A 23,943-nucleotide genomic window follows, 5' to 3' on the forward strand; every position below is an offset into this window, starting at 1 on the left:
AACGTGGCCCTGGGGCTTACTAGCAGATGCCATGGGTGATTCACTTCATCTGTCCGTGCCTCGTATCCTTGATGCCAAGAAGGGGATCTTAGCAATAGTAGCTACCCTGCTGGCGGCTTCGTGGATCCAGGGAGTGGCTACCAGGAGCCACTTAGCCTGCTACCTGGCCGGTAGCGCGGGTTCAGGGAATTGCAGCCATAACTGCTGCTAAAGCTTGTCGGGTGCCCAGGGTCCTTCCCTGGCCCGGGTGAGGGGGAAAGCCAGTCACTGAGTCAGGCCCACATTCAAGGTGAAAGGAATTAGGCTGCACTTTTGAAAGAAAGAATGTCAAAAGAATATTGGGCACATTTCAAAAGCTCACATTTGGCACCTGTGTGCGATGAAATGCGACCTCATTGTTATTAGCCACGGTGGTAGCTGGGCCGAGCACACACGCTGGCCTCACCCCAAATCCCTGCCCTACACTTTCTTGTGCGGTGCAGACTAAGCCACGCAGGGGGACGTCACACATCTTCTCCACCTCGTCTCCCCAGGGGTGGAGCAGGAGCCTCCCCACTCCCGGGATGGGGCTCAAGGGAGCTAAGTCTGCTTCCCCGGGGCCCGCGTGGGCCACTCCCGCCGTCTGCTTGCTGGGGGCCCCCGCTTGGAGTCTGAGAGGTGGCGTTGCCTTCCCAGCCGCCCGGTGACAGTGAAGAATGACAGGCTCTCCGTTCAAGGGTGCGCGCCGGGGCTTATCACAGGACAGTGACGTCCCCAGTGCAGGGCCGCAGATGCTGCTGCCGGTCAGCACTGTGCGCCGGGCAGGGCCGCACACCACTCACTCCCCAGGGCCCGGGCAGCCAGGCAGGGGCAGCATGGAATCAGAAGCGGGGAGATGCGCCCGGCGCCTTGACCAGGTGCTGAGTGGACACACCAGGCTCGGGGCGAGGGATCTAAGAGGGAGAAGATGGGGGCCTTGGTAATAAAAGGGATTGATTGGCTTCCTGAGGTCAGTGGAATGGCCTGGGCAGGCCCTGCATCCTGCAGAGAGGATGTCCTCGGAGACGCCCCCCGGGTTCATAGGCTGTGCTGGGGCGGGAGGAGGCTGCGGAGGTTTTCCAGTCATGAGCACCAGAAAGGAAGGCTTAGGGACCCGAAAAGGCTGACCCTCGTCCATGGGAGGGACAGGGAGCTAGGGAAGGATAGGCCTTGGCTTTGGACTCAGATAGAGCTGAGGCTAAGTGACCTCCCTGGGCAAGTCCCTTCCCCTGGCCAAGACGGCTTCCACCCCCGTCACACAGGAGTGACAACGCCGGTTATTGAGCACCTGCTATGTGCCAGGCCCTTTGTTCCCTATCTTCCGAGGTTAACCCATTTAACCAGAGCCTAGGTGGCGGCTATGACTCTTACAATCAGCGTTTCTCGGTCCCAGAGAATCAAACACCTTTCCTCGGGTCCCACCGAGCCTTGCGTGCCAGGAGTGAAGCCCGGGCAGCCAGGCTGTACCGGAGCCGTTGGCCACTCCGCTTTTCTGCCTCTCGTCATGCCGGATGCATCCCCTGCCCCCCACGGGGCTTGTGAGGATGGGCCAGGTACACTGGTAAGGACAAACTGGCAGGTGTATGTGCTGGTACAGGCACCAGAACGCTCCCCCCATCAGCCCGTTTCATCCTCACGATAAACCTATAAGGCAGGTAAACCTATGAGGCAGGTAGGCTCGTGATCCCCGTTTACAGGTGAGGACAGTGGGAAGCAGGGAGGTTGAGTTACTTGCCTAAGTCCCCAAGCCTATGAGCGCAGATGGTCTGGCTCCAGTCCCGTCCTCGGCCCAGATCAAGGGCACAGAGGGGCCGGTGCCTGGCGCATGGCACACGGCAGGGCTCGGGGAGGCCATCTCTGCCCCCGGGGCAGCCCTCCTCCCCAAAAGAAAGCCACCATGGTGAATGCTGAGGAAGGCTCCCCCACGGGCCCAGGTGAGGGAGGCTTCGGGAGGGCTCCCCTGCAGCCCCAGGGCTCCCGGCCTGCGTGTGGAGTTAGACTCAGAAAGGCCTCTGGTTCAGGGGAGATGGAGGGAGAGCTGGGGACGAGACCCCCCAGCATTCAGGGGCTTCTCAGCGGAGGTGGGCGAGCCAGCACGTAGGAGGGGGGCAGGTGACGGTGTGTCAGAAAGGCCCAGCCCACTCCTGGTGGGCGACAGGGCCCGAACAGGGAGCTGAGAGGCGAGTGGCCATCAAACAGGCAAAGCTAAGGTGGCAGACGGATGGGAAGGCCTGGCCAGGACCGAGGGGGGTGATGGGGAGCGGCCAACAGGTGGACAGCTCTGGAGAGTGACGGGGCTGATGCTCAGGCCGCCCTGCTGCTGCCCGGGCAGGGACTCCAGGCCTTACTCCTGAGGGGTCCCACGCCCTCCCGGGAGCTTTGACTCTCATCCTCCAGCTGCCTGGGACCCCACCCCTTAAATCATTACCCCAGATCATTAAACTGGAAGTCCGTAATGCTGACACTCCCTCGGAGAGCATTTATCTGGAAAGTCATAAAATCACACCACAGACTGTAATTAACGATTAGAGATGCTTATCCCTCAGCCAGTTCTGGCCTGTGGGAGTCTGTCCTGGGGACAGAGGCCAGCTTCCTGCCCCAGAGCGGAGGCGAGCGGCTGCCACTGCCGGGTTGCTGCCATCAGAGACATGCCAACGCCGGAGGTAAAGGTCGAGTCCCTCGCCAGGGTCCCTGGTGGCTCACCAAGCCACCTTCCCCATACCTGTCCCCTACTGCCTGGCCTTCCCTGCCTCCCTGCCTTTGTATGCGCCCTGCTCCTTACCAAGAACACCATCCTGTCCAGCCCTCAAGGATGAGCCACTTCTGGGGAGCCCTCTTCGACTATTCTGGGTCCAGGGATGCCTCCCCGACAGGCCCTCAGGAACCCCCCTCCTCTGACATGCACCTGGATACGTGGGCGTCTCAGTGTGTACCCTGAGGCTGCATCTGCTCACACACAAAGGCTGGGGGTTCCCAGAGAATGCAAACCCACTTGTCTCCAGTCCTCACCCATCCTCTCCGCTCCCACATCTAGCACAGGACTGTGCACCCAGTCCTCGGAAATGAACCACGACAGCAGAGTGTCACACACCCCCCCTCAATTGAGACATGACACTGCACACACCAACGTGTGAGTGCAGCTCTCGGTGGTAGGTCTTGTCTCCTTCACAAAAGGGCTTATGACCCAGACAAGGCCCAGGACCAGTGCAAGCCAACTTGGAGAATGGAGATCCGGACCAGAAATTAGGAGCTTTCTCAGGAACTGCCAGTACTTTGGGCGCCAGAACCAGGGCCCGAACCAAGTCTTTAGGCGCTGAGGTCTGGCTCCCCTGAAGGTGTGATGGCCTACCTGAATTCACCTGGAGAAGGTTGGGCAGGATCCGGGACCCCAGGGCATGGGCTGACTCTACCACCAACGCTCTAGGTGACCCCGGGCACTCTCTCTGTCTCTAACCCCTGGGCATCAGTCAGTACCAGGCCAATGCACTCCTCTAACCTAAAACTAGAAGGGGTCTGGGCTGGGAGAGGGCTCTGGGGGGCCAAGTGGGCCTCTCATTCCTCCTCAGACACAGGCACTGACACTTCTCCACCTGTCAGCCTGGCCTGGCTCCCCACAGGCTGTGGCTGCCCGTGGCAGTCTCAGGGAGGAGGTGAAGGCCAAGCCCGCTCTACAGACCCATGTCCCTACCTCCTCCCAGTGATGCCATTCACCCGCCCAGTGCTTGTGGCCGCTGAGCCAGCTCTGAGCAGCAACCAGTTTGGCTCCTATCTATTTCAAGCAGCCAACACCTGCCCACCCACCCAGGGCAGAAAGCCTCCCCTCTGACCTGTGGGGGTACTGAGGCCAAGGCGTGAGGTCATCGAGTCCGGCCTTGCCCGGGGACTTGCCCCAAGATGCTCAGAGAGGACGAAGACGGCCCAGTACGCAGAAGAGCTATGCAGCAAAGCTGGTCTTGGAGATGCAGAGCCCACCGCATGCTAAAGGCTCACATGAGGTTTCAGGAGAAAACAAAACAAGGTCCTTACCCACCTAGATACGGGCATATGTGTCTGCACGTATGTTTCATAAACACAGGGACAGATGTGTGAGGACATGGCCCCAGCCGGTAGCGTGGCTTCCGCTGCGAGGTGAGAATACGCAGGGTGGCGGCCGTTGGTATTTGCTTTATAAGGGCTCTATGCTCCTCACTGGTCACAGTGAGGACGCATTTCTTTTGAAGTTAAATCAATTATTTAAATAAAGAAGCGTTAGGAAAAGAAAACTGTTTAACTTTGTTTAACCCAGCATTTCCCAAATTTATTTGATGATGAATTGTTGTGTGTAATGCCTAGAAACATCCACTGGAACTGCGGATGTGCACAGAATACACTTTGGAGAAGGATAAACGTCTCCAGTTTTTAATAAAGAAAACCACGGTCCCTTCAGACTCTGAGACCCAGAAGGAGGCAGGGGCTTGCTGAACCCAGATACCCCGCCGCTCTCGGGGCTGGACCGGAGCCCACACACCTCTGAACCCCAGTCCGGCCCCTGCCGCCGTGCCCCGTTCCCTCCTGGAGCTGGGGCGAGCTGCGGGCAGGGTGTTGACGTGACCGATATCGGGCACGAGTGACAGGGCCACAGGGCACAAGCCCTTCTGGAAAGGACGCTGAAACTCGGGCAGCGCTGGATATCTTGCAGTCAAGGACGCTCCGGCCTCTCCCAGTTCCATGGCCCGGCCCCCCGTTCACTCCCTGGCCAGGAGGCAGACACCTCATGCCGTGACCTCTCGGGTCACTCGAGCCTGAAATTCCAGGGTCCTCAGCTTGACCCCGCTCCCTGTGGGGACAGTCCTGCGGAGAACCGCCGCCACCTTGCAGGGGATGTAACTGAGACTCGGCAAGGATGACTGACCTTGTCAAGGTCAACCGAGGGCAAAAGAATGAGAGAACCCTGCCCCGTGGGCTGGGGAGCTGCCCGGGAGGCAGACCACCCGGGGGTCAAGTACTCGCTCAGCCTCTTGCCAGCTGTGGGATTCACCTCCCTGGGCCTCAGTTTACTGCTGTGAAGCTGGAAATGCCACGACCCCAGAAAATGCAAACTGTTACGGGTATATTGTTCCATGAACTACCTCAGGGTTACACGAGAGAAAGGAGAGGTGGGCCGACCCCGAGGCACACTGGTGTGGGATCTGGAAACCTGGTGGCCCAGACGGGTCCCAATCCCATCTGCCACGTCCTGAGCCAACTCCAGGGGCCGCAGCCAGCTTGCTGAATGACTCCTGGGAGCCCCCCCCCCCTGCCCCCTGCCCAGGATCTATCATCTGGATGGAATAAGGCCTCCAGAGGATGCTCTTCCCACCGTGGGCTGGAGATGTTTGCTCGCTGGCAGCCTGCAATCCTCTCCTGGGAGGTGGGTGTGGGGGATGCAGTAGGGAAGGGAGGCCAGGCGAGGATAGGAGTAAAGAGGGCACGAACCGGGTGCTTCCTGTATGCCAGGCGCTGTTCTAGGAGCCTCCCGCAGATGAACTCACCCCAGTCCTCGGAACAAGCTGATGAGGTCAGACCCTGTTAACCCTCTTTACAGACAAGAAAACTGGCATCTGCAAAGATTAAGTAATACGCCGTCGGTCACAAGGTTGGTGAAACAGGAATGAATCCCAGACCTCCCAGACTCTCACACTTTGAAGACGATGCTCTGCAGCCGAGGATTTCAGGGAACAGAGCGGAAATCCCAGTGCGGACCGCCCACATCTGCCTTCCCCGCCCCCCCCCCCACCCCCCGGGGCCTGCTCAGTTTTAGGATCATCGTGCCCAGGGCAGGGAACACTGAGGGTCCCAGCTCCCCAACTTTGCCACGGAGGAGACACCTGCTGCCTGAAAGGACAACTGGGTCTGAACTGCTTTTGTGGCCTCTGTGCCGGGAAGGCGCCCCAGTCACCCCAGTCACCCAAGTCCAGCCGTCCCCCATTGCAGCCACTCACTCTGAGGCCGTTGGCTCCCAGACGCCGCGTGCAGAATGTTTGTCAGCTCTTGACACTAATATTATTTAAGGCCCAAAGTCTAATGTAAGGCTTCCTTTTAGCAAGATTGTCTCATTTAATAAAGCTCCCTGTCTCTGTTCCCCCAAGGTAATCACGTTGATGGTAACGCATTCCCCGCGCTGTGATTTGATCTGGGAATAGAATTATCACACAGCCTTGCTTTGTTGTCAGATTTCTATTTTTATTTTTTTTTTCCCCTGGAATAAATAAACAGAGAGCCAGCCAGGTGAAAGGCAGTGCTCCGCTCACCTGGGGCCTTCAGTGCTCACCTGGCCTCCTTACCGGGTCACTCCTCATCCCCTGGAGTCACTCACTCACTCCTTCATTGATTCGATCAACGAGCCTGTCCCAGGTGTCAGTACCCCAGGCAGTCTCCAGGCTCTGAGCTGGGAGTGGGGGCGCACAGAAAGCCCCGGCCTCGAGGAAGTGACAGCTTAGTGCAGTGGCCGGCACACCCCGGCTCCCTAGGCATGCCCCCTACCCCGAGAGGGCACCAGTGTGGCCCTCAGGAAACAGGGATGCTCACACCCGTGGAGGCGATGCTGAGAGAGAAGCCTGGGTCTCCCTGCCTGCCTGCGTGGTGACTGTGGTCTCAGGCAGGTCACCCGATCCTCTTGAGCGCGGTCTTCCTGGGTGGGAAGATCAGAAGGACACAGGAGCTTAGACTCAGACAGAGCCCAGTTCAAATCCCAGCTCTGTCTCTTCCTCACTGCGGCCGGTTGCCCGCCTGCTTCACCGAGATGCTGCGGGCCCAGCCAGGCTGCGCGGTCCTGAGACAGAGGGCCTCCTGAAATTCTGTGCACCTTGAGAGGACAAAAATTAAGTGAGATGATGTTAGCCAAGTGTCTGGCTTGTGGCGAACGTTTTCATGCGGTCACTGTCATCACTGCCATCATCACCATCATCATCAATACTACTCGAGGGAGAAAGGAAGGCTGCTTTAAAACGAGGGGCTTAGACTGGTGGGTGTGACCCAGGACAAGTCCCTTCAGCCCTCCCACCTAGGTGTCTAGTTGTGAAGCAGAATTGTTCCCAAACTCGATGGCCCAGTGCAGATGAGCAGGTGCGGGGGGTGGAGGGTGGGGATCACCCATCCCTCCATGCCATGTACTGCAGAGCTAGGTGGTCACGGAAGGCCGAGCCCTGGTGGGCCCCAGGCAGTGCCCCAGCCTGGGGATGCCACGAATAAGATCACATCAAGCTAGGAGTTGAACCAGTAGGCAAAGAGGGGGTTTGGGGTAAGGGGATCTGGGGTTCAGCTGGCCCTGCTGCAAGGATGAGCTCCTACCCATCATAGGACACGAACCGGGAGTTGTGGGCTCAAATCCTGCCTCTGCTGGACACTCACTGTAGGAGGCACTCTGAGCCTTGGGTTCCTTTAATGATGTACGCTGTGTGACGTGTGATGCTGTGAATGCATGATGTGTGTCAGTGTTCACTGGCAGGAAGTGGTCACTCGAGATGGGGACTGAAGAGACTTTGATAAAGGCACTTTTAAGTGTATGGGCTAAATAAATGTATGGGCAGGGTCAAAGGCAATCAGAAGGGCTGGGGCAAGCAACAGTGAGCGCTGCCCCCCCTCAGGGGTTAACACAAAAAGGGAAGAAACCCCCAGGGGATGAGAGCCCCACGGAGATGACAGGCCACGGGAGCGGTGGGGCGGGTGGAGGACCACGGGCCAGCAGGGAGGAAGCCTCGGAACACTTGCTGCCTGAACGGTGAGCGAGAAAGGGAATGAATGACTGAATGAGTCTCCTCTCCCGCCGAGTCCTCCTCTCCGATCGCGTTTCCTGAAGGAGCACTTCAGTATCTCCCACCCCACACGCTTCTGTCCGGGGACGACTTCCACGCCCCTCGCGTCTGGGAGCGGTCGTGATCACAGCAGACGGGACCCCGCGCGGCATCTGTTAGGTCGTAAGAAGCGGTGCGACCCCACCTTGCCGTCTCTGGGGTGCTCACTCTTTGAAGCCAGCCACTGTGCCATGAGGAAGCCCACGCAACCGCCCGGAGAGGCCACATCCAGGTGTTCCGGGGACCGCCGCACCTCAGGTCCCAGCCCAGGGGCAGCAGCAGTTGCACACAGGTGACACACGCGTCCATCCGCCTGACCTCCCAGGCCTGCAGCCTGAGGCCCCGACGCTGTGGAGCAGAGCCAAGCTGCCCCTGCTGTGCACTTTCTGAATTCCTGACCCACAGAATCAATAAGCACAAGAAAATGGTAGGGGTTTTAGGCCGCGATGTTCGGGGCAGTTAGTAATGCAGATGGTTTGCTTTGCTCCATAGGGCTTCCTCCCAGAGCGAGGTGAAGGAGGGTAGAGACGAAATATGAGGAGGAAACAGTGAAAATCTAGCAGCTGGGCTGGAAGACAAAAGGGTGTGTATGGGTTTTAGGACCCAAGGCCCGCTGGGGACTCCAGCCAGCCCAGCAAAATCTGGAATCCCATCCTCGCATAGAACGTAGAACGCAGTCCCTGGAAGTGCGCTATAGCCCCAGCCTCCGAAGCCGCTTTGGGCACCTCCCACCTGCCTTGCCCCTGTCCCACCTTGACCCAGCAGGCCCTCTGGGTTAGTCTCACCCCCGACTTGTGAGCCGAGCCGGTCCCCACCGCACCACAGGGCACTCGGACACAGACTCCCCAGCCAGAGGCAGCTCTGCACACTGCGGCCTGGCGGGGAAAGAGGGGGTGGCCAGGGGGCCCGACGGGACGGCCTTCTCTCTCTGCCCTACGCAGGCGGGCTTGCGCACACCCCTGCCCTCCTCTTACCCGGATCGCCTCCCCGCCGCACGTCTGAACCTGCCGCCGTCACTGGCGCCTTCGCGGTGACCCGGTGCTTCCTGCACAGGGGTCTGTTTGCATCCCCCTGAAATTCGGGGGTTGAAGCCCTTATCCCCCGTGGGATGGAATTTGGAGGTAGGGCCTTGGAAAGGCTGTTAGGTCACGAGGGTGGAGCCTCCATGGTGGGATGGGCGCCCTAATGGAAGAGACACCGAGACACGAGCCCTCTCACCCTGTGAGGACACACGGCACGAGGCAACTGCAATGCAGACATCAGATCAGCGGCAGCCTCATCTCAGACGTGCCGCCTCCGGGCTGTGAGACACAAATGTTGGTTCCTTCAACCCCCGGGTCTGTGGGTTTGTTAGAGCTGCCCAGGCCAACTGAGACCCCGCCACCTCCACCATCCTCCCCCTTCCCCGGACCCCGTCCCAAAACACACGTGGTTGCGATTTTCCTAGAAATGCCCACAGGAGACCTTGAGGGCAGCATCTGAGTAAGAGAGCTGGCGGGTACAAGGTTTATCTCCCCACGGCTCTAGAAGGGTCTGCCCCAAATCCCACATGTGGCTTCTGTTGGGTCCAGCTCACAGCCGTGGGCTAGAAAGTCCTCAGCAATGCCACGAGGCCTCCCTGGCTTCCCCGGGCACCCTCGGGCACCCATGGGCACCCATAGCATCCGATGCATCCCCCCCTACCATCTCCCAGCATGAAGCCCGGGAGCTCACAGCTTCCAGAACCGCGACTGCCGCGGGAGCGGGGCCCACACCTCCCCGTCATTCCTGACACACTTAGTATTCAGTCGCCGTTAATAAAAGCGACGCGTTTCCTACCGGATCCTCATGACAACACTCCGAGGAAGGGGCCGGCCTTATTTCCCTTTAGGAAGCAGCTCAGGGAACGGGGGTGACTGGCCCAAGGTCACGGGGACGGCGAGGACCAGAGCCGGACTCAGAGCCAGGTCTGGGGGACTCCCCGGCCGGTGCTCTCCGCCCTCCGACATGACCTACCGCCTCCTGACTCCCCACGAAGCGCGGGGCCGAGCACAGGGCAGGCACTCGATAAATATTTGTGCGACTGAACACAACCTTAACAAATTCTTGTTGCGTGAATAAACTTCTGATACCCGAATAGGAACCAAACCACCTCAGTGATTTCCAATTCAAACACCACCGTCCGCTCCATGCATTCTGATGCACTTATGTCTTTTGTTTTTTTGGAGGGGTTTTGTTTCCTTGCAGCGTCGGCGGCCAGGAGGTACACAGAGCGCCCTGGGGAATCGCTTCGGCATTTCAGACGGGCGCTGGGGAAGCATTCTAGAACAAGCAGGTTCTCACAGCAGCAACGCCGCTGAGAGGGAGGCGGGCAAGGACCCAGGGTCCCGTGGACCAGGGGACAAGCCTCAGGCCCCCAGGGCCAAGGGACGTGTGCGAGGTCACGCAGAGAGGGAGGGCCCACCCAGCCGGGGGATGCGGAGGACGGGGCTGCGTCCGAGCTCTGAACTCCGTGGGCTCCTGGGAAGGACAGAGGGCGTGGCTCTAGGAAACCGGGTGGCAGCCTCCCTTGATCAAAGGGCCAGGCCCCGGATGCTGGCAGAGATCGAAAAGACACGTAGGCCTTGCCATCCCTGCTCCCCTCCTGCTGCCTCCCCTTCCCGGGTCTGCACCGGCAGGCAGACCATGAGAGCGTGGGCTGGACCCTCCCGGAGCCCCACAGCTTCGCAGAGGGAGGGGGGGACATCGGTGGCCCAGACAGATGATGCCTGTGGCTGGGCCTGGGGTTCTCTGAGACCCCCTCACCCCAGTCTCCATCGGGAACTCAGGCACCTGTCTCTGGGACAGGAGGAGGTGCAGCAGAGAGGACCCAGCCCCAGGAAGCCCTCTGATCCTTTGAATTCCTGCACCACCTTGGATGAATCTCACCTTCCTGAACCTCGAGTCGCCATTCATCAAGCCGGGTTCCTTCGCCCTGCTCTTTCTCCCTCTAGGAGCACATGTCCACCTCCAGAGATAAAATGATCATACTGAATATTACACTTGCTTTATGATTAGCTCCCCAGCCCCTGGTCCCAACTCAAGCTGTCCAGGGCCTGTGCTTAGGACCTGCAGGTCAGTTGCCCCCTGCCTGGGCCAGCAGAAGGCCAGCCTGGTGACCAAGTGTAGTTGCCCCTGGCAACTGGAATCAGACTGCATCCGAGGGACAAGGTCAAGTCTTAGCTAAGAAGGGAAGCAAGCCAGTTTCTCAGGAGCAGCATTAAGCATCAACACAGAAGGGAGATAAGGCAGGGGGTCAGGAACCACAGATAGGAGGCTGGTCAGGAAACTGGCAGCAGGGCAGTGAAGCCAACAGATCAGAGGCAGGACTGTGAATGAGATCCAAGGAATGGCCACTCAGTACACGGTTTGGCAGGCCACAGCCCACGGAACATGGACCAGGCTGCCAAGGGTCTGGGTGGCCAGAGGCTACAGGGAGACAGGCCTGCGTGGCCATGAGAAGGCCGAGCACCACGCTCTTCAGCTTGTCTGCCCGGGAATGTTGTGCCCAGAAGGTCTATGTACATGCATTTAGTTGTAGCTCAACTTGTTCTTAGAAAATGATTCAAAACATACACAAATCCCTAAGGAATTTATAAGGATACTTGAAATATCACAGTAAAACAAAAAGTGGAAATTGATAGGAAAGTAAGAAGCAAAACAGAGGAAAGGACATTAAAATAAGCCAGAAAACTGGCCAATTCAAATATTAAGATGACAAAGTCTTAAAAGTTATTTCGAAGGATTAAAATTTTAGCTCTGAGCTTCCTGGTAGCAAATGCAAAAGGGGAAATCGAGTCAGTTACACAATGTCCATGAAATAAAAAAATAGATATATAAAGCCAGATGTCTAGAAAAATCAGAGCTGCCTCTGGTTGTAAACCAGGAATCTTTCCTGGCAGTCTTTGTTATAAAATTCTCAGCATTGACACAAAGACAAATCTCATGGAGAGGCGTTCTGGGGAATGAAATCATAAGAACAGACAATTCAATAAGAGCAATCCTACAGGGATCAAAATAATACTGTGCCCTGGAAATCATCCTCTCCTGGCCTGGCTTAAGGCGCAGGCAGATGAGGCTGGGGTATTTTAACCAAGTAGCATTGTTTGGGTTTTTTAAAAAGATTTTATTTACTCATGAGAAACACACAGAGAGAGGCAGAGACACAGGCAGAGGGAGAAGCAGACTCCCTGCGGGGACCCTGATGCGGAACTTGATTCCAGGACCCCAGGATCACACCCTGAACCAAAGGCAGACACTCAAACACTGAGCCTGCTGGTGCCCCTAAGCAAGTAGCATTGTGGCTATTTATTTATTTATCTAAAATTTATTTCTTCAACCTCCATTTAGCAAGCACCTAATTAGTGCCAGGGTTGTATGAGGCATTGGAGAAGAGTGGTGGGTGGGACACACCCAAACCCCGGCCTCCTGGGGTGTAAGGTCTTGGAGGGGAAGCTGTCATGAAACAGGTAGTAAGAGGCCACTACATAAGAAGGGTCTGACAGGGAGCCCAGGCATGATGGGAAGACCAAGGGAATGCCTGATGCCACAAACCAGGGAAGACTGCCTGGAGGAAGTGAGGCCTGACGTGGGCAGGTTGGCCAGGAAAAGACCTGGCAGGAGAAGCAGCAGGGGCTGGGTCACCAGAAGTCAGCATGCCTAACAGCCTTCACGACCTGAGCCACCCCTGGAAATGGCCTGGGAAGGGGCCTCAGAGTCCAGGCCCAGTTGGGGTGGGTTCATCACTCAGCCACACTGTCAGGACCGACTTTGGGCAAAACCGCGCGTGTATGCCAACCTGGCGGCCAATGCCCCAGCGCCGTCTCCTAGGTAGTGCTCCAATCCCCCTTCTCACGGCTTGGCCCTGCTGCCCCCTTCCTTGAGGGGCTCACGGCCAGGGTGGACTCAGCTGTGTGCGGAGCAGGAGGCAGGGCTGTAGCCCAGCCACCTCCGGCGATGACACCCAACTGGGCCATTTTAGAGCTAAAAGGCCCCTCTGACAGCCCCCAGCCCAATGACCTCATCCTACAAGGGGGGAAACTGGGGTCCAGTGAGGGGAAGGGACTTATCCAAAGTCATACAGGCTGCGACTCCAGAAGTCCAGAGGCAGGAAAGAGCGGAGGTAGGGAGGAAACTATGTAAGCTGGCCGGGAGCACTAGGGAGGGAGAGCAGAGGAAAATTCTAGAAGAGGCTCAACCAGAGTAGGAGAAAGAGCTCGGTCTCAGGCCATGCGACTTGGAGCTGTGGCTCTCTCATGGGCTCAGTAATGTGGACCCGCCCCGTGGGGCTATGGGACGGGGGCTGGAGCACCTGTAAACTCTAGAATCCTGTGTGTGTGAGCATGGCACAGGGGGCCAGGAAGAGGGGGGGTCCCCAGATCACGGTAATGGACCTCGGAGTGCGAGGCACAGCTCCGACAGTAACCCTCCAGCACAGGTATTTATCAACCCTGTCTTCCAGACTGAAAACACCGAGTTAGGTAACTTGCCCAAGACCTCAGAGCTAGGAAGAGGTGGGGCGGGGATCATGCACAAGAGGCCCTGAGGCAGACACGGTGTTGAGGAGCTCATCTCTGGGAAGGGAGTGGGCAGAGGAAGCTGAGCAGATAGCACTCCCGAGAGAGGCAGGGCTCCCGGTCTCGTACCTTCCCTTGGAGCCATGCTTTGCACTGGGAGTGGGAGCCCAGCCAGCTGCCCGGGGGTCAAGGGGTAAAAGACGCTCAGTGGGGGACCCCTGAGATGACCGCATGGCGTGTCCGGGCTGGCGCAGCTGGGCCGGCTGTCTACTGCAGATCACCTGACGACTTAGCCGCACAAACTCTGTCCCCAGTTTCTGTGGCCCGGGGGTTCGGACAGAGCGTAGCAGGGATGACTTGTCCCTGCTCCACAGCATCTGGGGCCTCTGCTGGGAAACCTCCAATGGCTGGCCGGTCAGATGGCTGGGCTCAGGGGGCACTGGTGCCCAGACGTGGCGTCTCCGTGTGGCTTGGGCTTCCTCACAACATGGCAGCCTCAGCTAGTGGTTCTCCTCAGCTCTCACATGTGGCTCGGGGCTCCAAGAGAGAGTGCTCCAGGCACCAAAATGGAAGTCACATGGTCTTTACTGACTTAGCATCACTTCTGACCTTCTCCGTGGGGTGAAGTGGTCACAAACCTGCCCAGATTAAAGAAGTGGGGACATAGACCCCATTTCTCAATAAGGAAGAGTGTGAAAGAATTTGTGGCCGTGTCTTTGAAACCACCACATTCGTCATGGTGGCCCAGCAGCCTGGTAGGGGAGCCCAGCAAGGACGCATCCCGCCATGACAGATCCGCAGAGGCCGAAGGAAGTCAGGGTCAGTCCGGCAGACCCAGGACTCAGCCAGGGCCACACAAGCCTCCTCTACCTGCCCCACCGGCCCCTTGCACCCTGCCTCTGACTCAGCCTGTCCCTGGAATGATCACATGGTTACACCAGGCGCTCACAAAGGCAGGACTTCGAGCTTACCTCTGCTTTGGCAGGATGACCTTGAGTGAGTCATGCGACATTTCAGGGCCTCTGGGCTCCTCTCCTGCACAACAGCGGATGCTTCCTCCTTTCCAGGGTTCTGAGGAGGAATGGAAGAAAGAACATATGGGAAACGCAGACATCCAGTAGGCTCCTAGCGAATGCTGGTTTCCTTCCAGGGAGAATGGGGTAGGGCGGGGGTGCCACATGCACGGAGAGGATCTAAGGGCCTGACTCACTGGGTTCTCTCCCGGGGACTTAACCAAAGCAGCATGTCTGCACTTGAAGCTGCAGCAGGCACCTCTTGGGCCTGTGGCTCCTGGCTCTAATTACAGCTTTCTGGACATGTTTCCTGTTTGGGAGCTGGCAAGGTACCCTCAGAGGAGCCACAGATAATGAGCAGCTGGCTGCAGAGCCTCCATCCGCGAGGGCACTGACCCTGGAGCAGGCCTGAGCAGGCCCACCTAGGAAGGAAGAAGGCCCTCAAAGTCACCTGGTCTCAGTACTGCCTTGCACACACACACACACACACACACACACACACACACACACAGGACCACCACCATGGCCACAGGATTTCCCGGTTTCCGCTCATACAGCCCCGGTGACAGGAGCCTCACTACCCTGCAGACAGCATGCTAACCTCCTAACAGTACAGGTGCTTAGAAGCAGGTCCTTCAGCTGCCAGCTACCCATCCTCAGGTCCACCAAGGAGAAAAGTGCCATGGAATGGAAGAAAGGACACAGCCTCTGGGGGCCGGAGGAACTGGGTTAAAATTCTGATCCTACCATTTTCAGGTTCTGTGAGCTTGCTCAAGTCCCTCTACCTCTTTGAGCTTCAATTTCTCATCTGTGAAATGAGAATACTCCTACCCAGTGGAGGGAGGCTGGGCGTGGCAGGTGGAGTGAACTGCCACAGCACGGATGAAAACACACGACACACCGTAGAGGCCAAATAAATGTTGCTGTCTCCCTCTTCCCTCTTGGACACTTTGCATTAGGCCAGAGACACTCTCAGACTGAAGCAAGTGACCGTCCTGCAGAACCAGTCGTACGCCGGCCGAGAGAACCAAGGGGCTAGAAGGCCATCTCCTCGGCTACAAGACCTCATGGTCAGCTAGAGAGGGCTGGGGGTGGGCAGCAAGCTTTCTCATTTCTGCTAGTGCAACTGGACATCGACTGAGAAAAGAATGGGATGATGGAAGGATGGATGGATGGATGGATGGATGGATGGATGGACAACTGAACAGACAGTTTAAACAAGTATCTAAGCAAAAACACTAATTTGAAGAGCTGTTTGCCCCAGGAACCTCAATGCACCCCCATGTTCATTGCAGCATCATTCACAGTAGCTGAGATACGGAGATGACCTCGGTGTCCGTCAGTGGATGGATGGATAAAGGAGGTGTGGTAGATAAATAATGTACATAATATATAAGGGAATAGGCATATAATATATAATATATGATGGTATATTACTCGGCTATAAGAAAGAATGAGATCTTGCCCATTTGCAACAACATGCATGGACCTGGAGGGTGTTATGCTAAAGGAAATAAATCAGACAAAGGCAAATGCCACACGATCTCACTTCTATATGGCACCTAAAAAACAAAACCAACAATCAAACCAAAACCAAGCTCAGAGATACAGAGAACAGACCGATGATTGCCCATGTGGTGGGGAAGAGAGCAAAAAAGGGGGAAGGGGATCAAAAGGCACAAACTCCCGGCTGTAAAGGAAGTCAGCCCTAGGGATGTAACGGACAGCATGGTGACTACAGTTAATAATGCTGTCTTGGTGTGTGAAAGTTGCTTAAGAGAGTAGATCTTAAAAGTTGTCATCACACACAAAAAAAGAAAAAAAAAGACAAAAAAAATCTGTGATTGTGGACGGTGACAGATGGTACCTAAGCTTACCGTGGCGGTCATTTCGTAATATATACAAATATTGAATCATTATGTCTTAGACCTGAAAGTAATAGAATGCTGTTGTCAATTATACCTCAATAAAAGGACCCATAAATAAATTGGTTACTAAGTCTAGCCGGGAGACGCCCGCCCCCTTCTAATGCTAGCTCTACTGGATGTCCCATTTTTGTTGAGAAACTGTGTAAGCAGTGATTTCTAAAATTTATAAGCCTCGGGGGAAGCCTTGTAAAATGCAGAGTCCTAGGAGCCACCAACAGAGATTGCCACTGCAGGTGCGTGGCGGGGCCCGGAGTCTGCGTTGCTAACCGGCTCCGGATTGCTGTTGCTGCTGCTGCTCCACAGGCCACACTTTGAGAAGCTCTGGAGTAAAGCAGAACGGCTGACCAACAACACCCATCAGAAAACAGGCCCGTGGGCCAGATGGGGTCACCTGGCCTGGGGCGCTTCAGCAGGCAGGGGAAGGAAAGCCCCCGCCCCGGCCCTGGGATGCCCAGGGAGACAGGACCACCCCCCATCTCCCACCTCTTCCAGTCTCCCCCCCAAACCCCTCCCCTCACACACACACACCCTGCTCGGAGCGGTCAGTCTGGGCTCTCTTACAAGCTGCAATGGCTTCCTTAGGTCCAGAAGATCACACCGCCCTGTAGAGCGTCAGCCTGCACAGAAATCCCAATAAATAGGTGAGGTGTGCAGGGGCCACACAGGCTAGCCACCCACGACAGGCCTTCCAGCAGGAAGGAGGAGCCCCATCAAGAAGGGACTCCGGCCTCCCGGCTTCCCAGACATACACACATGCACACGCATGCACGTATACGCCTCAGACACCCCCTCCCTGGGGGCCCCGTGGCTGCTGGCCGCAGAGCCAGGGTTCAGGACTCAGCTCCAGCACTAACTGGCTGCATGGCCTTAACCAAGTCACTTTCCCTCTCTGGGTCTGAGTTTCTCTGCCTGAGGTGATTGGACATGGCCTGGTCTCGGGAGAGAACTGGTCGTACCTGAGCCACCAATGTGTTCACTTATTAATTCTTTGGTTCAACAGATATCTGTTGAGCAATTCCTGTAAACCGGATCTGAGCCACGGCACCGAACAAAAGAGCAATGAAGCTCGTGCCTCGTGGAGCTGGCCCGATCTTTGTACCAGATGTTTTATCCCTCATTGTGCCTTCACCCCAGACGGCACAACGAGCTGGCCCTGCTGATCCCCGCCTTACAGACGGGGAAACTAAGTCACTGAGGAGGTGGCCGAGCTGCGGTGCAGACAGTCAGGGGGTCCGTAAGCCATCACACAGCCCCGAGACCTCTGCCCCTGCAGCCTCTAGCTTTCTGCTGGGGTGGGGGCCGTCCCCTCCCCAGGACCCCTCACCAGCATCCTCTGAGGTCTGCTATCCCAGAGGGAAGTAGAAAAAAAACCAAAGGCCATGGGAGAAGCTGTTCCCATGCAGCCCCAGAGTTTTGGGCACTTCAGGCTGGGCCAAAGCTTCTACAGCTGCCCCCGGGATGGCGATTCCAGGCCAGGCTACCCTCTCCGGGGGTAGGTACCCTGAATCTCATGGTGCTCTAGGAGCACTGGCAGGTCCTTCTCGGGGCCCCATCCCCACCCACCCCTCTTGCCACTCACCCCAAAGGCCCATGCATGACCCAAGAGGCAGAGCAAGCTCACACTGCAGGTACAGACACAACACGGCACCAGAAAAATGACACGAGCTCTGCTTCTGTGCCCTTCCCCACAGTTTTGCAATCCAGACACTAGAAGGAGGCTATTTCAACTTTTAACACACAGGAAGCTTAGCGTCGCTATGGAAAATAAACTGTATTCGGAGTTACTATGCAGGGTGGGAGACAGCACCGTGATCTTTAGAGTGCTTGGGGCCCTAAAGGTCTCAGCCGGCTTTGGCCCCGTGCCTCGCCCTCCCTCTTTGAAGATGTGCCCGGTCTTTTCCCACGGCCTGGAAGACTCTCCGTCTCCCCTCCGCCTCTCTAAATACGCCCATCTGTCATGGCTCCGTTCACCTCCTGTGTCCTCAGGAAGCTACTAGAAGCCCCACTGGCTCTCCCAGGTCCCACGGATCCAGCTCCATCTGCAAGAATCACCGCACTCTTAGATCCCGTGTCCTGCCCTCGGCCGGCTGCCGGGATCCTCCGGCATCTGTCAGGTTGAGGAGGAGCCAGCCGAGAGGAGTCCCCGCAAGGGCCACATCAGGGACAGTCTAGGACACCGGTTCTTCCAGAGGCCCTGCAAAGTGAGAAGGCATTGTTTGCCTTGTGTACTCTCTTTCTTTCGTAAACAAATGCACAGAGAGGTTTTCCAGAGGTATCGACAAATTAAATCCAAAAGCAGACATGAGAACCCAGCTGTCTTCTCTGAGGTGAGTCATTAAAGCGATCTGCAAAACGTAAAGTGATGTTCCTTTCGTTTTAGAAAATAGCTATTTTTCATGAAAATGTATGATGCTAATATGCAGTGGTTTGGTCTTGTTCTCCGAGAATAAGTATTTTACGATTTCTCAGCTTTAATTTCTAATACGGTAAATATCCGTAGCTACAACCACATAAACAGAAGCTCTTTCAAGTCTCTGATAATTTTAATAGTGCAACAGGGCCTCGAGGCCGAGTTTGAGGACTCCAGGTTGAAGAGAGAGTGCCCCTGGTCTGCAGCTGAACAGACGAGGGGCGGTGGGGGGGGGGGGTCTGACCATCAGGCCGCAGGAACAAAGGCAGATGGGGGCCGGGGGCCAGGCAGGGGGCCTGGCAGGGGCCGAGAGAGGCCCCAGGCTGCAGACCTTGGGTCGGAAAGCAGGAAGCAAAAAGGGGCAGAGGAGAGCCAGAAAGGAGATCCGGAGAGAATCCCAGAGGACGTAATGGTATAGCAGCTGCATCCATGAGGACCAGGGCTGGGGTGCAGGGCGGATATGGAGAGAAGAAGAAGGGAACCCCAGAGTTGCCCTGGAAGGGAAAGAAAGAAGCAGAGAGATAAGGAAGGAGGCCCACCGGGGGCGATGCCGAACTGCAGCTATTGTGGATGCTGGCGACGGGCACCAGGAGGGCTCTCACCGCCCCCCCCCCACACACACACACATGCCACAGGCCTGCCCGGCCCGCAGCCCAGGGGAGGGGCCTCCCCCAGGTCCCCTCCTTTCCACTCAGCCCCCCCTTACTCTGGGTCAGCTGAGTACCTCCGGTCTTTGCCATCCTCCAAGCCTGACCGACACGGCCGTGAGCCCTGTTCCGGCTCCAGGACCCTGGGCAGGCACAGAGCGTCCATCCCTGGGTTGTCAACAGGGGATGATGAGTCCAGCTCAGGGAGCAGGGGAGGGCTCGCGGGGAATGACGTCAGAACATGTGCAGAGGGCCTGGCACGTGCCGATCGCTCAACAGGTGCAGCTAATATTAGTCTGGGAGCTCCGGCCTCGACGGCGACCGTTATTATTAGTGGTGGTATTAATATCCCAGCAGGAAATGGTCTTCAAGGTCACAGAGCTCCCGATGTGACTGAGAGACAAACAAGAAGGCCCGGAGCCGCCAGAGGCAGAGCCGGAGTCAGAACCCACTTCGGGGTCCTGGTGAGACCGTAAGTTCCTGGGGGGCCGGAGACGTGCGCCGTCCACGCTCACAGCGCCACCCCTTCCCTCTCTCCACACTTACTTTTTTGGACACGTCTCACGGGCCAGGCACTCTGCCAGCTGCTGTCTGCCCGCAACACGGCTTGGCCCCAAATTGGTTCAATCGATGTTTGTGGATCGATCCTTGTCCTCTCCCATCTGGCTGGCCACGGAGAATCTAGGCCAGGCGTGGGCTTTGGAAGGGGCCCCATGAGCCACCCCTCTGGTCGCCAGTAACAAAAACACAGCTGCTAACTTTGAGTAGCTGGTACCTGCCACCTGCCCCAGGTCCCTGCATCCTCGTCCCTGAGCCGGGGAGAAACAAGACCCAGAGAGGCTTAGCGCCCGTCTCAGGACACACAGCCACACCTGAGAGAGCCGGCGACGGGAAGTCAGGCCTCTCCGTGCCGAGCATGGGTGAGGACGGCCACGGAGGGCGCAGGCAGGTGGACGCGGGCCTGGATATGCCTGAGAGTGGGGAGCAGAGAGCAGGGTCTTGAGGGTCTTTGGGGGCAGAGGGGAAGGCCTGGGAGGGGAATCTGTGCCGGTGTGGCATTCCAGAAACGGAGCCCCTAAAACAGTCGCTTCTCCCACCCTCTGGTCCGGGGAGCAACTCCCTCCGCCCGATCTCCTGCTCAAGTGGTAGGGTGTCCGTGCACCCGAGCGGCGCGGCTGGCCGGTGCACCCAGGCTGGCCCGGGCGGGACTCGGGGGCGCCGCGGAGCTGACGGGGATGGAGCAGCCCTGCACCCACAGGGGAGCAATGACTTGCTTCACCCTGGTCTCCTGATTGGCTTTGGGTGTCGCAGGGGGAGCAGAAAGGAGAGCCTGGACCAGGGAACGAGCCTCCAGGTGCGGCTTCGGCGAGACCCGGGGCAGGGGGTTCCGGGCCCCGTCCTGAAGCAGCGGCTCTGCTGGCAGCTGGGGCAGGGACCCCGGCCACCCTGCCACAGGGCTGCGGCCACAAGGCTGGTCCTTGGCCCCCACTCGAGTCTGCCGCTGATCTGGGCTGGCTTGGCAGGGAGCAGGGCGTGGGGGCAGACGTTCCTCTCCAGGCTACAGGGAGGAGCCACGCCACTGGGGCCCGGGCTGCTGTGCTCACGGGAAGGACACAGGGCCATCGGCAGCCGGGACCGCTCCTCTTGCACCGATCCCTGAACAGGCCATGCGGGGAAGAAAGGGCAGCTGTGCTCAAAATGCCCCTGGGGGTGGTGGGGGCGGCAAGGTGCAAGGAGCTGCCCTGGTCAGCACCCAGGAGGCTTGAGGCCTGGTGCAGCGCTGCCTCCAGCTCCCTGGTGTCCTTTTTTTTTTTTTTAAGAATTTATTCATTTATTCATGAGAGACACAGAGAGAGAGAGGCAGAGACACAGGCAGAGGGGAAAAACAGGCTCCTTGCGGGGAGCCCGATGTGGGAATCGATCCAGGTCCCCAGGATCACGCCCTGGGCCAAAGGCAGGCACCAAACCACTGAGCCACCTGGGGATCCCTTCCCTGGGTGTCCTCGGCCAAGTCGGTGACCCACTGCCTCTGAAGCCCCCGAGGCGGCTCTGTCGTCAGGTGACATGTGCACCCCCCCCCCTTGGCACCTGCACACACACTTGCACACACTCAGGCAGCACTTGTGCCCAGCGTGGGCTCCATAAAGCGCCCCCGGCCTGCTGCGGAGGGGACAGCGAGGCAGGCCAGGCAGCAGGCCCACAGCAGGGCCCCAAACAAAGGCGGTGGATGGGGGGGGGGAGCGTTGGCAGCGGGAGGAATGGGGGAGGGTGGCTCGGGCTGGGGAGGGATGTGGCTCCGAGCCTAACAGGCCACCAGCAGCCGCAGCATCTGCTTTTTCTCACCTCTAAAGGGAATCGATTTGTCTCTGACTGATTTCCCTGACGTCTAGTTTTCTTCTCCGCCCGGCTGTCAGCCCAGCCACCGTGCGGGGGGAAGCGGGGGGAAGAGCCCTGGCCGCCTGCCTGCCCGCCTGCCCGCCTCCCCCCACCTGCCCCCCACCTGCCCAGAGCGCCTCCCCCCACCTCACACTCTTACACTCACACGCCCAACAAAGAAACCCACACCCACACCACAGCCACCCTCCCAGACACCCACGCTCCCATCCAGACAGGCAGACCTGCCACACGCGGTGCAAACACTCCCACCCAGACAGACACAGACACACACGTTCCCACCCAGACGCAGCACACACGCAGCTCCACACACACACCCCGGCACCCCAGAAGCACTACCACAACCCCGCACCGCACACACACACACAAGGTCACGCACTCTCATACACACACACACACACACACACACACACAAACACTGCCACAGTCGGACACCAAAATGAGCATCGACACACTCGTAGAGCTCACCCACACACGCAGTCTCACACTCCCAGACGGCACAGACCCACGCACACACCCCCACGCAACCTGCAGGTGCACAGCCACGAGGCCTCCACCCCTACTCGCGGGCTACAGTCCCCACCCACACACTCACACTCCCTGCACCCACCAGCACTCCCACGGCCCACAGGGACACCCCACAGGCACGCACATGTACACACTCCCGCACCACTTCCACACTCAGGCCGCTGTATCCTGCATCCGCCCCGCCACCCCACCACCCCGCCACCCTACCATGGACCAGGGCAGCTCTTCTGGAGCCCGCTTGAGGATGTCACTCTCATGCTGCCACTGCTTGTGCTTGGCAAGGACCTGGCAGGGAAAAAGGGCTTGGGTAGGGGGAGGCAGGTGGACGTGGGTGGTCAGGAGGGGGCCGTGGGGGGCCGAGGGTGACCACGTTCTTTGGTAGGGACCAGCTTGCTGCTAAGAGCCTGGGTGAGGAGCAGGACCCTGCAGAGAGTGAGTGATCTGGGGAGGGGGGGTGTAAACCCTCAAGGTCACCAGGATCCCCCAGCTGGGTTCTCCATATCACGAGCAATTCAGCAGGGCCTCCCGGCTCCATGGGACCCTGGCTGCTCAACAGCCTTGATGGCGGGAAACAGAACAATAAAGACACAGACGGATGTCTTCGCTGCCACCATAGCATCCGATTGCATCCTGCAAACACCCACCAGGGTTGCCATTATTCTCATCCCCTGGGTGAGGAAATTGAGGTATGGATTAGTTAAGGGACTCATCCAGGGCCCCACATGCTCCGTGAATGTAGGCCTCGGACTCGAAGCCAGGTCTCCTGACGGCATGGCCAAAAATCCAGTCCCAACCAACCAAACCCAGAAAACAACCCACCTGCCCTCAGGAAACCCTATAAGGCCAGTCCACGAAGCCCCCACCCCAACTTGGGGAACACGGAAACAGCCGTTGGCAAGGGCCCTGGCAGGGCACACGTGTGGAGGATGCGTGTCTACACACATGTGCGTGCGGAAGGTACGTGGAAGTGTGTGTGACTGTCAAGGCGTGTGATCGTCAAGAGTAGACAGGGCGTGTGGGAGCAGGCTCTCCGGGCAGATGTTGGAGAGGGTGTGCCTGTGTCTAGTAAGGTGCGTGTGGCCATTTGGGTGTGGGAAGCCGTGGCGGGGGGGGGGGGGGGGGCGGGGCATACTACAGGCAGACACAGGCATGACTTGGGTTCACGCACATGAGAGGTGCGTGTAGGAGGGCCTCGTGAGCCTGTGGGGCTGTGTGTAGGCGTGACAAAGGCGATGGGCATGCCCGTAGATTCACACGCGGGCCTGAGAGTGTGGGGGTGCACGCCCACCGTGCCACGTGCCCACTGCGGTGTCCATGCAGACCACGGGTGGGCTCCTCTCCCACACCCTGCGTGCGTCCTGGGCCCCTGCCCCTCCCCTGGGCTTTGTCGGGCCAGGAAGCTTTGCTCTCGGGGCAGCCAGCAGATAATTGATTAATAGAGCTGGTTCTTGGCTCTTCAAGGTCTGGCTGGAGATAAGCAGGGGCGGGAGCATCAGCACAGAGTAGGTGCTGAGGATTCAGGAACCACAGCCACCCCCGTCCCGAGCCCTCCTCCCTCTGCTGTCAGGGGTCCCCAAGCTCACCACAGCAGCACGCCAAAGTCACGGCCACCCCGGAGGGCAGGGACCGAGGCAGGGAGACCACCTGCCCCGGGGCCTGG

The 23,943-nt window shown here is 58.1% G+C and overlaps 1 long non-coding RNA gene across 3 annotated transcripts; it reads right to left on the reverse strand.

The window, feature by feature from the left end:
* Window positions 1–6,211: 6,211 nt before the first annotated feature.
* Window positions 6,212–23,363, reverse strand: LOC140632084 (uncharacterized). Of its 3 annotated transcripts, none has more exons than XR_012029613.1 (6): window positions 22,491–23,363; window positions 19,439–19,754; window positions 18,276–19,208; window positions 16,833–16,921; window positions 14,335–14,434; window positions 6,212–6,841 (listed from the first exon to the last, which is right to left on the reverse strand). It is a non-coding gene; the product is annotated as an uncharacterized lncRNA (long non-coding RNA). The 3 variants fall into 3 exon arrangements; XR_012029615.1 differs by lacking the exon at window positions 22,491–23,363 and adding an exon at window positions 14,574–14,798 and having other exon boundaries at window positions 19,439–21,507; XR_012029612.1 differs by lacking the exon at window positions 22,491–23,363 and having other exon boundaries at window positions 19,439–21,507.
* Between the last annotated feature and the right edge of the window lie 580 nt (window positions 23,364–23,943).

The sequence above is a fragment of the Canis lupus genome, chromosome 4 (assembly GCF_048164855.1).
Source record: "Canis lupus baileyi chromosome 4, mCanLup2.hap1, whole genome shotgun sequence".
NCBI lineage: Eukaryota > Metazoa > Chordata > Mammalia > Carnivora > Canidae > Canis > Canis lupus.